Source organism: Pinus tabuliformis, chromosome 1_2 (genome assembly GCF_031772625.1).
Source record: "Pinus tabuliformis cultivar Carrire ecotype Pingquan chromosome 1_2, CPIR1, whole genome shotgun sequence".
NCBI classification, from domain to species: domain Eukaryota; kingdom Viridiplantae; phylum Streptophyta; class Pinopsida; order Pinales; family Pinaceae; genus Pinus; species Pinus tabuliformis.
The window spans coordinates 741,906,085-741,919,624 of record NC_142298.1 but is presented as its reverse complement, the minus strand read 5'-3'; the positions used below and the strand labels follow the sequence as shown (position 1 = coordinate 741,919,624).

The 13,540-nt window shown below is 38.8% G+C and overlaps 1 protein-coding gene across 3 annotated transcripts in view; it reads right to left on the bottom strand.

Annotated features, from left to right (window-relative positions):
• Positions 1–13,540, bottom strand: part of CLUB (TRAPP II complex TRAPPC10/CLUB) — a 386,678-nt gene that overhangs the window by 321,301 nt on the left and 51,837 nt on the right. The window lies entirely within an intron of this gene.

The following is a 13,540-nucleotide window of genomic DNA, read 5'->3' as shown; positions in this document are numbered from 1 at the left end:
TGGGAGAGACTGTGTTGTGAAAGAAATGTGTCAAAATGAGGAGGTCTTGACTTATATTTATAGTGGTTGGTGTGAGGTGAAAAGACATGTCTATTCATCACTAGGCCGACTTGAAGAGGGGCAGCTTGGGGTTGACTCGATTTTGAGGGTGAAGAGTGAAGGGTGAAGAGTGTCGTCAAAAGAGGAGCTACCAAATGAGGGAATTGATCCCTAGTTGCCAACTTTAACACTCCCTCTCAACTAGGGAGAATTCCACCTGCCAATATCCATCCATCATCATGTACTATCTCTGCATCTCGTCTTGTCTCTGCTGAAGATTGATATAATGATCAATAAGAAGGATCGATAGAGAGTGAGTCACAAGACATTACCACTCTCTTCCTACTGACAAAAGTCAATCCACATAATCAGGGGTAGAACCCCAATTGGACTTGATCCTAAGCGATCAAGTTGTTGAACATCATGCATCCTAGACATAGGGAGCATGGCAGTAGACGATGTGTCTATCTGTAGTGCTATGGTCCCTAACCACTTTTCCCAACGCATTGGCCAAATAAGAGGTACTTCCCAAGAGTCTCAAACTGCAAGGGTGGGATGTATGTTGGGGCATTTGCAGGAGAAGGTGAACCACTCATCCTGCTCATATGCCATAGGAGAAGGTGAACCACTCATCCTATGCATATGTTATCAACCATAGGCGAAGGTGAACCACTCACCTTGTTCTCAAATAGTGTCCCTCACAGGGGAAGGTGAACCACTCACCCTGTGCTCAATCATGTTGGGGTATATAATCCACAGGGGAAGGTGAACCACTCAACTTGTGCTCATGTAGCTCCAAGAAGTACCCCAAGTCCCCCAAGAACTTCCAGAGCTCAATGTCCAACTCAAGCGGGACCCTCATGAGAGGGTCTTTCCACAACTCCAAGTCGCTCTCTCAAGATTAAGAATGTGGCCTTTCCTAAAGGCTTTGTGAGGATGTCAACAACCTTTTCATCAGTCCTGATGTGTTGGAGCCTTATTGCTCCTTCTTGCACCTTATCTCAGATAAAATGGTACCTGATACCAATATGCTTGGAAAGGTCGTGGAACACGAGATTCTCTGGGAGACGAGTCCCAGTTTGATTATCGCTATAAATGATGGTGGTATCCAGCACATGCTCAAATAGTTTCACAATAGGCCATACTAGCTTTACAGGGGAAGGTTAACCACTCACCCTGTGCTCAAATAGTGTCCCTCACAGGGGAAGGTGAACCACTCACCCTGTGCTCAATTATGTTGGGGTATATAATCAACAGGGGAAGGTGAACCACTCACCATGTGCTCATGTAGCTCCAAGAAGTACACCAAGTCCCCCAAGAACTCCCAGAGTTCAATGTCCAACTCATGCAAGACCCTCATAAGAGGGTCTTTCCACGACTCCAAGTCGCTCTCTGAAGATTAAGAACGTGGCCTTTCCTAAAGGCTTTGTGAGGATGTCAGCAACCTTTTTATCAACCTTGATGTGTTGGAGCCTTATTGCTCCCTGTTGCACCTTATCTCGGATAAAGTGGTACCTGATACCAATATGCATGGCGAGGTCATGGAACACGGGATTCTCTGAGAGACAAATCCCAATTTGATTATCGCTATAAATGATGGTGGTATCCAGCACATGCTCAAATAGCTTCACAATAGGCCATACTAGCTGCAATATATTCAGCCTCGGCAGTGGTTAGAGCAGCCAATTTTTGTTTCCTGCTCATCCAAGAAATTGAAGTAGATCCCAAAGAGAAGCAACATCCTAATGTGTTTTTTCTATCTATCACACTGTTAGCCCAATCAACATCAGAACATCCATGTGGTCTCAAATTCTCGACAGTCTACCTCAGACCATGATTGGTAGTACCATGAAGATATCTCAAGAGATTTTGAGCAACAACCCAATGTATATGATGAGGCTCAACCATCAATTATATCAAAGTATTTACAACGAAGCATATGTCCGGTCAAGAGTTTCCCAAGAACATCAGGGCCCCCACAAGTTGTCTAACTTCAGAAGGATTCGCCAATTCGAGACCAGCAACACTTCCACATAGCTTCTTAAAATTTAGTTCCATTGGAGTAGACACAAATTTTCAATTCACCATACCGCATCTTTCTAATAGCTTCACAATGTAATTCCCTTGAGAAAGGAAAATCTCACCTTCCTTATGCCAAACCTCCAAGCCAATGAAGTAATGCATCAATCCTAGGTCCTTCATCTCAAATTCAGAAGTCAACTCCCTCTAGCATTGATAAATGAGAGGGTCTACACCAGTCAAAAATAGATCATTGACATACAAGACCAAAATAAGTGGCATATCTTTTTCAACCTTGAAGTATAAATCCCAGCTTCATAAGATAGTTATCAATCCTCTCATACCAAGCCCTAGGGGCTTGCTTTAACCCATAGAGGGATTTCTTCAACTTGCATACATGTGTCCTATCTTGTATGTCAAACCCCTGAGGTTGTTCCAAGTAGACTTCCTCCTTAAGTGAGACATGCAAGAAAGCAGTCTTGATGTCCATTTAATGTAGGCTCCATCCTTGATTGACAGCTAGAGTAATTATGGATCAGATAGTAGTGTATCGAGCAATAGGTGCAAATATTTCATCATAGTCAACTCCTTCCTTTTGAGAGAAAGCACGAGCCACAAACCTTGCCTTATATTTTTCAACACTTCCATCAGCTCCATGTTTAATTTTGTAGATCCATTTTGATGTGACTACGAACTTGTCCTTGAGTCTAAGCACCACTTCCCAGACATCATTCTTCATGATTGACTCATAATCCTTAGTTATCGCATCTTTCCATACCTAGTGCTTCACAGCTTCTTCGAAAGAGCAAGGGAATGATAGTACTCATGGCATCCAAGTACCCTTAATATTTGTTAGGCTTCTTACTTTAGCATTTTTCCTTCTCTTAGAATGAGCAGAGAAGGTGGTAGGATTGTTTCCATTTGAGAGCTTGTCTCTTTCCATCATCCTTATTTCTTCTTGAGTGCATCTGGCCAATAGTTCATCCAATCCCAGAATCCTATCATTGTAGAGAATGGTAGTGTTGAACACATCCCAATCTCTTGTAAGACCCCCAAGTGCAATAAGAGACTTCTCGGTCACTAGTGACTTCACCAATAGATAGGAGATCATTCTTGATCTCGGTAATCCTCATGAAGTAGGATTGGATGGATTCTCCTCTATCCATCTTGATATCTTTCAGTTTGTTCTTGAGCAAGAGAATTTGATTTGCATTGTTTACTTTGAATATCCCAACCAACTTTTCATACATCTCCTTAGATGTTTCTAAATCAGAAATATATGCAACCAAAGGCTTATGAATGGAATCAACAATAATCTTCTTAGCTTTTACCTCACCTTTCTTGTACTTGGTTTGTGCAGCAGCGGATGCATTTGAAGGAGGCTCTACTATTCTTCCTTTGACATAGTCCATGGCATCATTCTCTTCCAAAGTCAAGTCCAAAGTCATCTTCCATGCATGATAGTCATATTTGTCCTTAAGCTTATCCTCGGATTTGAAAAAAGATGTAGTCGTCATTTGGACTAGTTCCAAGTCCTTGTCCAATAGCTTCCCTTAATGATTGCTTTGTTTCTCTGTTGCTTGGGCTTTGTCTTCACCTAAGCTCTTATACCATGTTAATTTTAGATAACAATGGTATGTTCTATGCTTAAGCACAATTTACTTCAATGTTCCTTTAGCAGCCCAATGAAAATTTCCATTTGTATCCAGTAGCAATCACATTAACTTAACTTATAAACATTGACAGTAAATGCAGATAGAACATAAAATCATATGTAGAAGACAAGCCAAGATGAGGACACAAAATGTGGCAGATATCAAGAACAAACCCCAATGTGGGAAAACCCTCTGATCAAATCTTCTTATTATTCTTCAATAGTTCAGCAAAGAGAGAGAGTACAATTATCATAAATACAAGCCCAAAACAGCAGTCAAATCAGCAAACAATGAAGCCCTAACCAGAAATTCAACAGTGGTCAAAGCTGCCCCAAATCATCCTCTAATCAGCTCGGTCAACAGCAAAATAATGCGGCCTCCTAAGAGGGTCTCAGTCAACCCAAACAAACCTTGCTGTAATTTCTGCAGTCAAACCAGAAAGCAACGCTGCAGTCAACATGGTCAAACAATCCCCAATCACCCTGAATTTCATGCCAAAAAATGCGGCCTGAAAAGATCAAAATTCTGGCCCCAAACAGAAGTCAACGTGTGGTCAAAAAAGTGCCCAAGTCAACGCTGCCCTAATCTCAGAAATTCCGGCCTCCTGAAATCTGCCTTCATTCCACACATGCGAAGAAGAGAGAGCCTCCAAGTGTACGAACCAATTAAGAGAGGAGAGAGAAGATGATGTGATGAGATGAGTGAGTGTCCAAATGAGAGAAAGGTCACTCCTATTTATACAATTCGTTGAGGGTGAGGAGACACATCCATTGGGCTTCATGACCCTACATTTGACTGAGGACGACCTTGACAATTTGTCCATGAGAAAGAATAAATTCAAAATTCTATTTCTGCTTGTCAGAATGAGATGATCTTTATATCAAAATTCTACCTCTTGGAAAGAGAAAGCCAATGCAATAATCATCTTCATTATATGAGCTGTCCTAAGGTGGAAGTTGGCCCTAGTTGCCAATTTTAACATTCAGTGATTGTTCAACGCTTCAAACATTGGCTTCAAACTCACCATTCACACTCAGATCACAGACAGCAGTCTTCGAGTCAACACAGGAGATATCGGCAGACAAAGGACAGAGGATTCAATGGACAGAGAACAGAGAAAGAGTTTCAATGGAAAAGAATAGCATAGAGCTCGCATCACAGTTTTCTCACTCAATTCAATTCAGCATTTCGGCCAGCATTACAGAACTCATGCAACATGCAGAGAAGTTGACAGAAATGACAGGTTCTGGAGCTGCCAAAAATGGCAAAAGGGAGTTATAGTAGCAGAGGGCAGCTAAAATGAAGCTAGCTTTGATACCTTGTCAGGCCAAGAGGTAACTCCAAGAATGAACTTGTTTATTGCATTAGCCATATCATGAATTTATACATGAGTGGAGAGACTCTTGGGATTTCAATTCCAAGGTCTCCTGGTTTGCTCAAATGCATAACTCACAATATTTACAATAATCCTTTCGGATTAGGGGTCAATAGGTACCATCCTTGAAATGAGAGTAACTGCCTAACTTTGTAATAACTTGTCAAGGCTACTTGTCTCAATATATTTTTCCTTTATGAGTCTCTTTCTTAATTAATATTAGTAATGACTCCTATTATAGAAGGCTATGACCCCTTAAAATATAGATTGTGTTTTCTTAATTAGAAAAGTCAAAACGCCATTGTGAGGTATCCTTAAAATCCTTTATAATGAGGAGAAGGGACTGGTGGGTTTCCCCAAATGTGTATTTCATAATAAAAGAAAAGAAAAAAGAGTTCATTTTTAAACCTTTACACTTTGTAATAACTTGACAAGACTATTTTCCTCTCTCTTTTTTCCCTTAGGAATCTCTTTTTTAATGGATATCAATAATGACCCCTTTTATAGAAGGTTACAACACCTTAAAAAATAGATTGTGTTTACTTAATTAGATATGTGTATTTCACAGTAAAAGAAAAGAAAAAAGAGTTCATTTTTAAACCTTTACACTTTGTAATAACTTGACAAAACTACTTTCCTCCCTCTTTTTCCCTTAGGAATCTCTTTCTTAATGAATATCAGTAATGACCCCTTTTATAAAAGGCTACAACACCATCATTCATTTCACAGGAGTTAATTACTTTCTTGGCAAATCAGGGGATAAGACGATTGAATCAGGTGGCGTATCAGGTTAACACCTCGATATGGGGTCAACGCTGGTTGTCGGCAAGGAGTTTAAACATTCCTGAACATTGGCCCCTGGCATGGGATGATTATACAAATGCACTTACTGTATCGCATGTTAGAATTCAGGATCAGGATGATGATCTATTATGGGCACCATCAAAACAGGGTATCTATTCTCCCAAATTAGGATACTTAGTCCTATATGCATCAAAAGAGCCTGAGATAGTAAAATGGTGGTGGACACACTTGTGGAAATTGAGGTGTCCTGCAAAGTCCAGAATGTTACTCTGGTGTGCACTGGAGAATAAATTGCCTACTGGAGAAGATCTGAAGAACAGATCTTATCATGGACCTTTCTGGTGCTCTCTATGCATGAACGCAGAAGATATGGTAGAGCACTTATTTTTGTTTTGTTCAACTGCTCAATATGTATGGAACTTAATTTACCATGCTTTGGCGGTGAGTATAAAGTGGCAGGGTGAAAATATAAATGAAACATGGATGAAATGGTGGAACGAGGCTCACCCACCAAAATTAAGGAACATCCCTCCGCTAATCTGCTGGGGCATTTGGATAGGAAGAAATCGTAAAAATTTTCAAAACAGTGCCTTTCACCAGAATTGATCAGCACTGAAGTCATAGCTATTTATAATCTATTACCTGAAGAGGAGCAGAATCACAGATCCCGAGTTATCTTTGAAGAATACATTGATCATACAAAACCTTGGGCTTATTTTGATGGTTCAGCTCAACATAACAGATGTGGTGGAGGTGCAGTTCTTCACATTAATGAAAATCATCACTTGAAATTAAAAATTTGGTTTGGGGAATGGTACAAACAATTTTGCGGAACTTTACAGTCTAAAGTTACTTCTGCTTTTTGCTATTGAAAAAGGATGCCATCAGTTACAGGTTTATGGGGACTCCAAAGTGGTAATAGATTGGTTCAGCCAGCTTACAACATGTCACACACACACAATCAAAAATTTATTGGATGAAGTTATGATTCTAAAAGCTCGTTTTGATTACATTACATGTTGCCATATATACAGGGAAAGGAATTCTCTTTCCAACAGCTTATCCAAAGAGGGTACGCAGCACGCTTTCAGGACGTGGCATGTAGCTGAGCAGATTGGCCATGAACATTTTCAGTACTATCATCCTCCTTTTCATGAGGACAGACAGATTATAGCAGATCCAGAATGACATATCATCACACTTATTTTTGTCTATACTTTTTTGGACCTTTATCACAGGCAGATCAACAGCACATATATATGTGTGGATGGTTTATTTTACTTATTAGACAGCATATGTATTTGTTTAGCAGATGATTATGGACTCTTAGTATTTCAGATATGATTACAGTTTATAATCAGATGGTTGTTCGATTTAACAACAGTCAATTTTGGATATGCTTACAAAGCATTTACAGCATGTAATTTTCCATTATGATAATGGAAATTAAGATTTTTCCCTGGGGAAAAAAGGCAACAACAACTTAAAATATAGATTAAGTTTGCTTCAATAGAAACGTCAAAATGCCATTGGGAGGTCTCCATCAAAACCTTTGATATAATTGAATTTTGATATAAATGATTTCCCCCTTGTAGCAACCTCAAACGAGAACATGAAAATTTGGGTAGCAAGTCGACAACAAAGGTTAACTATGATTAGACACTTACAAAAAGTATTCATTTGCAAGCATCAGATGATCAACTCAAAATCAATTATCGATCCACTTCACACCCACAACGTTTATGAATCAAGGACTGAACATTAATGGTTAATGAATGTTAATATTTGTAGCAGCAGATAGTTATTTCTGCATTGGCTAGGTGTCAGGCATGCAATATCGTCCAAACTCAAAGCCTCCTTAGGAAACTTGCTCAATTTATTGACTAAAAGTTATTTTTATAGTTTAGCCTAAATCTAACTTAGAAAAAAGTACATTAATTCAGTTAATTAATTAATGTTGGCTATTGAGCTAGGAAAACTAAGGAAGTGCAATTTTGATTACATTAGTGAAACTATTTTAATCTCAACCATTGATCTCAAGTGAGTTAAGATTTAATCCTAGCGATCCATCACTTTGGAGATTAGGGTTAGGGATTTAGCTCAATGAGAAATTATAAAAGCAAGCTAAGGATAGGAGAAAGACAACAAATGACAGAGATTTCAGAGAGTGATTTTCTCAAGGACCGAAGAGAAAAGAAGTGTTCAGTATTGAGAGGAAATTTCAATAAGGAGATTGAGTGGAGGCTTTTTCCGCAAAGGAGGTCGTACCAATTTCTACGAACAAGTTGCAGGAGCCAAGCAGAGAGGATTGTAAATCACATGAGCCATGTGTGTAGAGCAGTTGGGCTGCACATGCCACACGAGGGCCACTTCAGCAAGCCACATGTGTGGAGGAAAGGCTTCAGTTGAGCCATACAATGCTTCTATGGCGCAAATCACATTTCTCAGGGGCAGATTTTCCAAGTTTACTTACTTTAGTAACTTTTGTAATTTTCTTTGTGGGCCAATTTCCCAATAAGGGAGCCTCAATGTTCAGATAATTAAAGGTGAAGATCAATTGGAGGAAAATTTCTCTACGCAATTGATTCTCTATATTTTGCTTTTGCTGTCTATATTTTCTAAGTTAAAAATTGAAGTGTATTTTAGATTCAGTAATTGCAGAAATATTTTCTGGGTTATAAAAATTACAAGGAATTAAAATCAAATAATGAATTTAGAAATTAGCAATGAATTGCAATGCTTATCTCACAACCTAACTATGTAGTTTTGATTTGGGTAATACATCCCCTAATTAGAACACTTGGAATATGAAAATGTCCATTGAAAATATATATATATATGGCCTTCCTCTTCAAAAAGCTTTGTCCTCAAAGCTTATTACTAATAAGACGTGTCATCTATTTCTTTGTCTTGTAATCTATTTGCATTTTTCGGAATTATTCAAGTCATCATCTTCATTGATACAACATTATAGGATTCTCCTAGTGATAAACAAAATTGTCGAACTGAGAAGGAATCTAACCATCCTAAATCAATATTATGTGGAGTCTTACAGTTACTGGAAACTTGAGATGAGTTGTTATCACAAGACTGGATTATGGTGGCCTTGATATTGTTTGGAATATAAATCACTTGTTTCTGGTCTGAATGATATGAATTTGCAGACTAGTTGAGATGTTTGCTTTTATGATTTGGGTGTCAATAAGGAGTTCTTGTGATATGATCTCCCTTAACCTGTTTGTGGCGATTTCTTGGTTTGTTGGAAGTATTTGATTTCCTTCAGGTACATAAGTGGCTTGGTTAATTGTTGGATCTTCAATTGAAATTTCCGTCGTTTAAATTGCAACTTCTAAGTACGTCTTGAATTCAATTGGATTGGGATCATTCTGAATTGTGGCATTATTTGGATCAGTGTTTCTTCCCTTTTCTTCAACTTGAATTTGCACATCTGAAGATTTTGATGCTTCTTGAATACGTTGTCCTAAGTTGTCTTTTAGTGACTTCTTATCATTCTTAAGCTTCTTTATTTGCATAAGTAGGTTTTGATTATGATTCTTTAGATGTGAAAGTTCCTTATCTTCTAGATTGTTGACTTTATTCTTAGTTTCTTTCTCCTCATCTTTTAAACTTTTGATTTGTTCTAATAAACTTTGATTAAGGTTCTTTAAGTCCTCCACTCCTCACTGAGATGTTTCTCTCAATGTCATGCGCTTTTGTATGGTGTGTCTTCTCCTCTCCTTAGCCTTGCTTTTATAACTTTACATTGAGTTAAATCCCTAACCCTAATCTCCAAAGTGATTGACGACCAAGATTAGATCTTGCCTCACTTGAAATCAATGGTTGAGATTAAAACATAATCATTAAAGTAATTTATTTTACTTTTCCTAAGTTTCTTTAGCTCAATTAGCCAACATAATAATGATGTGTTTTTCCTAAGTTAGGCTAAGTTACATTAGCAAGTTGCTCACACTTGAGCAAGTTTGCTAAAGAGATTTGTGGGCAACTTTTGCATGCCTAGACACTTAGGCCTATACAGAAGTACCTACCCGAGCTACAAACATCAACACTCCCTCTTAGCGAGGAAGGTACTTCTATCCCCTAGAAATGGCTTTGATCCTAGAATTGCATCCACTACCATGGTTGCTCCCTTTGAACTAGAAGCCTTCCCTACCAACTGGTTTAGAAACATACTTGAAGTTCTACTCCCCTTGGACAGATTCCTAGAAACCTCCTACTCTTGAACAACCTATAAGGTCATCGCATACCAAGAGACCTTCTTGGCAGACTAGGGAGGATTTTTTGACTACTCCCCACTCAAACCTAAAGGTTGTCTCCCTTTGAGCTCCTCAACCTTCATAGCTTTCTGCTCCTTATTCTATGCCAATACTTTGCTTCTCTTTATGGCCCCTATGCTAAGTCCTTCTGGCACCCGCAAAAAACTTGTTGGTTTATAGACTTGCAATGATCTTCCTCGTGGATCTGTATCGTTCCTTTAAGACACCCATGAAACTTGTTTCCAATCCCTCGATTGGTACAATATCTCTCTCTCTCCTCTGAGGGCTAATCTCTGTCAATCCTATTGGCAAGCTTAGTTCGTACTGTCCTTCATGTCACACTCTGTCAACCACTATTGGCTTGTGGTTGTCCCAGCAAATCCCCTGCCCAACGACTCTACACCATGTTGAGTAGCTATGCCAACGACTCCTTGATGGCCACTACATCCTGCAACTGTATTATGGCCGAATTGCAAGCGTCTCAAGCATCAACCAACAATTGTTGGCCCACTCTTAGCATACCTTTGCGCTAGTGGTTCCATACGTCGATTACTGACTATGGTTGCTTTCTTGTGCATTTAGACAATTAACCTGACAATAGCCCTATCTATTCCTTGCGCATCTGCCTTAACCAACAACCTCGACTTGTTGTGCACGTTGTTCCCATAACCCTTACATTTGTCCCTCATGGCACAATCGGTTGTTATACCACATGCAGCATGTGGATCTACCTTTACAAGTTGTCACGCGACCTCCCTGCAAGCATACCCATCTTTGATCCCCACACCCAGCTTGCTAGTTGTGGTTGCATCTCCACCCAGTTCACCTATCATCAACCCACAATGCCAACACTAGTCCAATCATGGCTCTACACTCATCCCCATCAACTGTCTGCCAGCCTTGTGAGTCACAGTTGCCTAACTCCTAAAAGTGTTTCCTAAGCACAACTTGTCTCTTGTTGTTGCTCGATTATGGCTATCTCTACAGGCTTATAACTTGTGTTGTTGACTTGAGTTCGACCGCCCTTAGCAACTTCTTCTTCTTGGCCTGAGGTTCCTTGCACACAAGCCCCTATTGTCAGTCCATCCTGATCCACGTTCCTTGTTGTTGCCACTCCCCTTTGCATCGTCGAAATTGTGCCTGTAGACTAGTCATCTCTTGTCCCTCGGCACTTTTTGATCTCTTGTGCAAGGTTGGTTGGGGCTATCAGCCACTTTAGCTAATGACTAGCCCCTCAACACACGCAGCACATCCCTCTTCTACAATGGTATCTCCATTTGCAGACTTCTTTGGCAATTGGGTGGCTGGCTAACGACTAGGCTATCAACCACCATAAGTTGTCGCCCCTTAAGTCAACTTCTAACAATATATATATATATATATAGTGGTGTTGTACAAATTTCTTTAGTCATCGTACAATTTACAGCCTAAAAAATGTGTGCCTTGTATAATCACTGTCAAAGATGGCCCAACAATCCCTATAAAATCCTAGCTTCCTGTGATTCATACATCAATTTTTAGAGTTCCTCGCTCTAATACCACATTATTTTTTCCTTGAACCTAGCACCTGACAATTCATTAACCTAGTAGATTGCGATCACTGAATGAAAGCACAGCTAAGTTCTTAACACAATTAGCGAAAGCAAAATTATTCATAACCAATCTCAATCACAATGACACAAACAAAGTCTTCCCAATCAATAGTTCTACATTAAATTTGAACACACGTGGGCTCTTGTCCTAGGATAATGGCCCAACTTAGAAAATTACATATACAAAATGATATGATCTAGCGGATCAGGCCCTGGATCAATCCTCGATCACCTTGGTTGATCTAGAGCTTCAATGTTGCCCTTTTGCACTTCCTCGGACCTAGCACACTAGAATGTAAGTCCTTCTCCACTCACTGAAATGCCTCTCTCAATGTCATGTGCTGCAATATGGTGTGTCTTCTACTCTCCCTAGCCTTGCTTGTTTAACTTTACATTGAGATAGATCCCTAACCCTAATCTCCAAAGTGATTGACATCCAAGATTAGAACTTGCCTCACTTGAGATCAACGGTTCAAATTAAAAAAATGATCACTAAAATAATTTACTTTACTTTTCCTAATTTCTTTAGCTCAATTAACCAATGTAATAATTATGTGTTTTTTTCTAAATTTAAACTTACGCTAAGTTACATTGGCGACTTGCTCACACTTGAGCAACTTTCCTAAGGAAATCTCTGGCCTAATTCTGCACACCTAGACACTTAACCCTATTCAAAAGTACCAGCCCGAGCTACAAACATCAACAAATAGATTTTGAATATTTTATGTTTTTTCAATTTTGTCAAGTCAACTCCTTGTCAAGAACCTCACCACGTCCAAGTATGACCACTCTGGCATAAGCCCACAATATGTACATAGCGTGTGCAACATTAATCATGCCATGAGACCAAATTTGGAAATAATATTTTTAAGGGGAAAAGCAAGATCCCTATACACAACTAAATAAATTACTTACAAAAATAATCTGTATAAAGTTATAAACCTTGCCCCAAGTTAAATATCAATAGTATCGTTAGTAATTACAATCCCCACTCTTCAGCAACAAAACTGAATCACAATTAACCGTCCTGGGAATATGATAAAGGCTTTTCTCTCAGAAGGCTTTTCCATGTGGTTTGTCATTTGGCCTTACATAAATAACTACCTCCAGCCTTATGACAAAGCCACAACTGCAAAAAAAAAAATTGCATTGTAAGAGATATGTAATCTGTAGATTTGACCAAATACTCAGTTTGTAGATCAGTGTCAAGTTGGTTGGACTGTCTACATGGGATTCACAAACACCTAAGTGTGATACTTATCATGAAATGAAGCATCAAAGGTCCTAGATGCATTTTGGATAAGTTTAAACGGCCCTAGATGAATTGTGGATTATATGATAGCTAATTTTGTACCTAATTTACTGCAAATGATAAAGATCAGTATAATTAACATGACAAAGATCAGCGTAATTAACATGACTGGTCACATCATTATAGCCTAATGTTCTCTCCTGACAACCAACTTTCGAACTTCATAGGCTTTCATGTCTAATCTTTGAAGTAAAATACTCCAATCAGTTATATTGGATATCAAGTATTAGCCATTCAATGGATCATTAAACTATCTTATTTTCTATAGATTCATACATCAAAAGGTTAAATGCTCAGTTACTTGAAAGAAACCCACCATCTTCAACTAGAATTTTCCCCAATTCTTGAAATGCACATCAGAGGAAAAATTTAACTCGAGATTAATTTAGAAAAATTTGATACTGAAGACTTGTAGATGACTTTGACAAACAAAAAATTTTGAAAACAAGTAAACCCTTGCCAATATGATT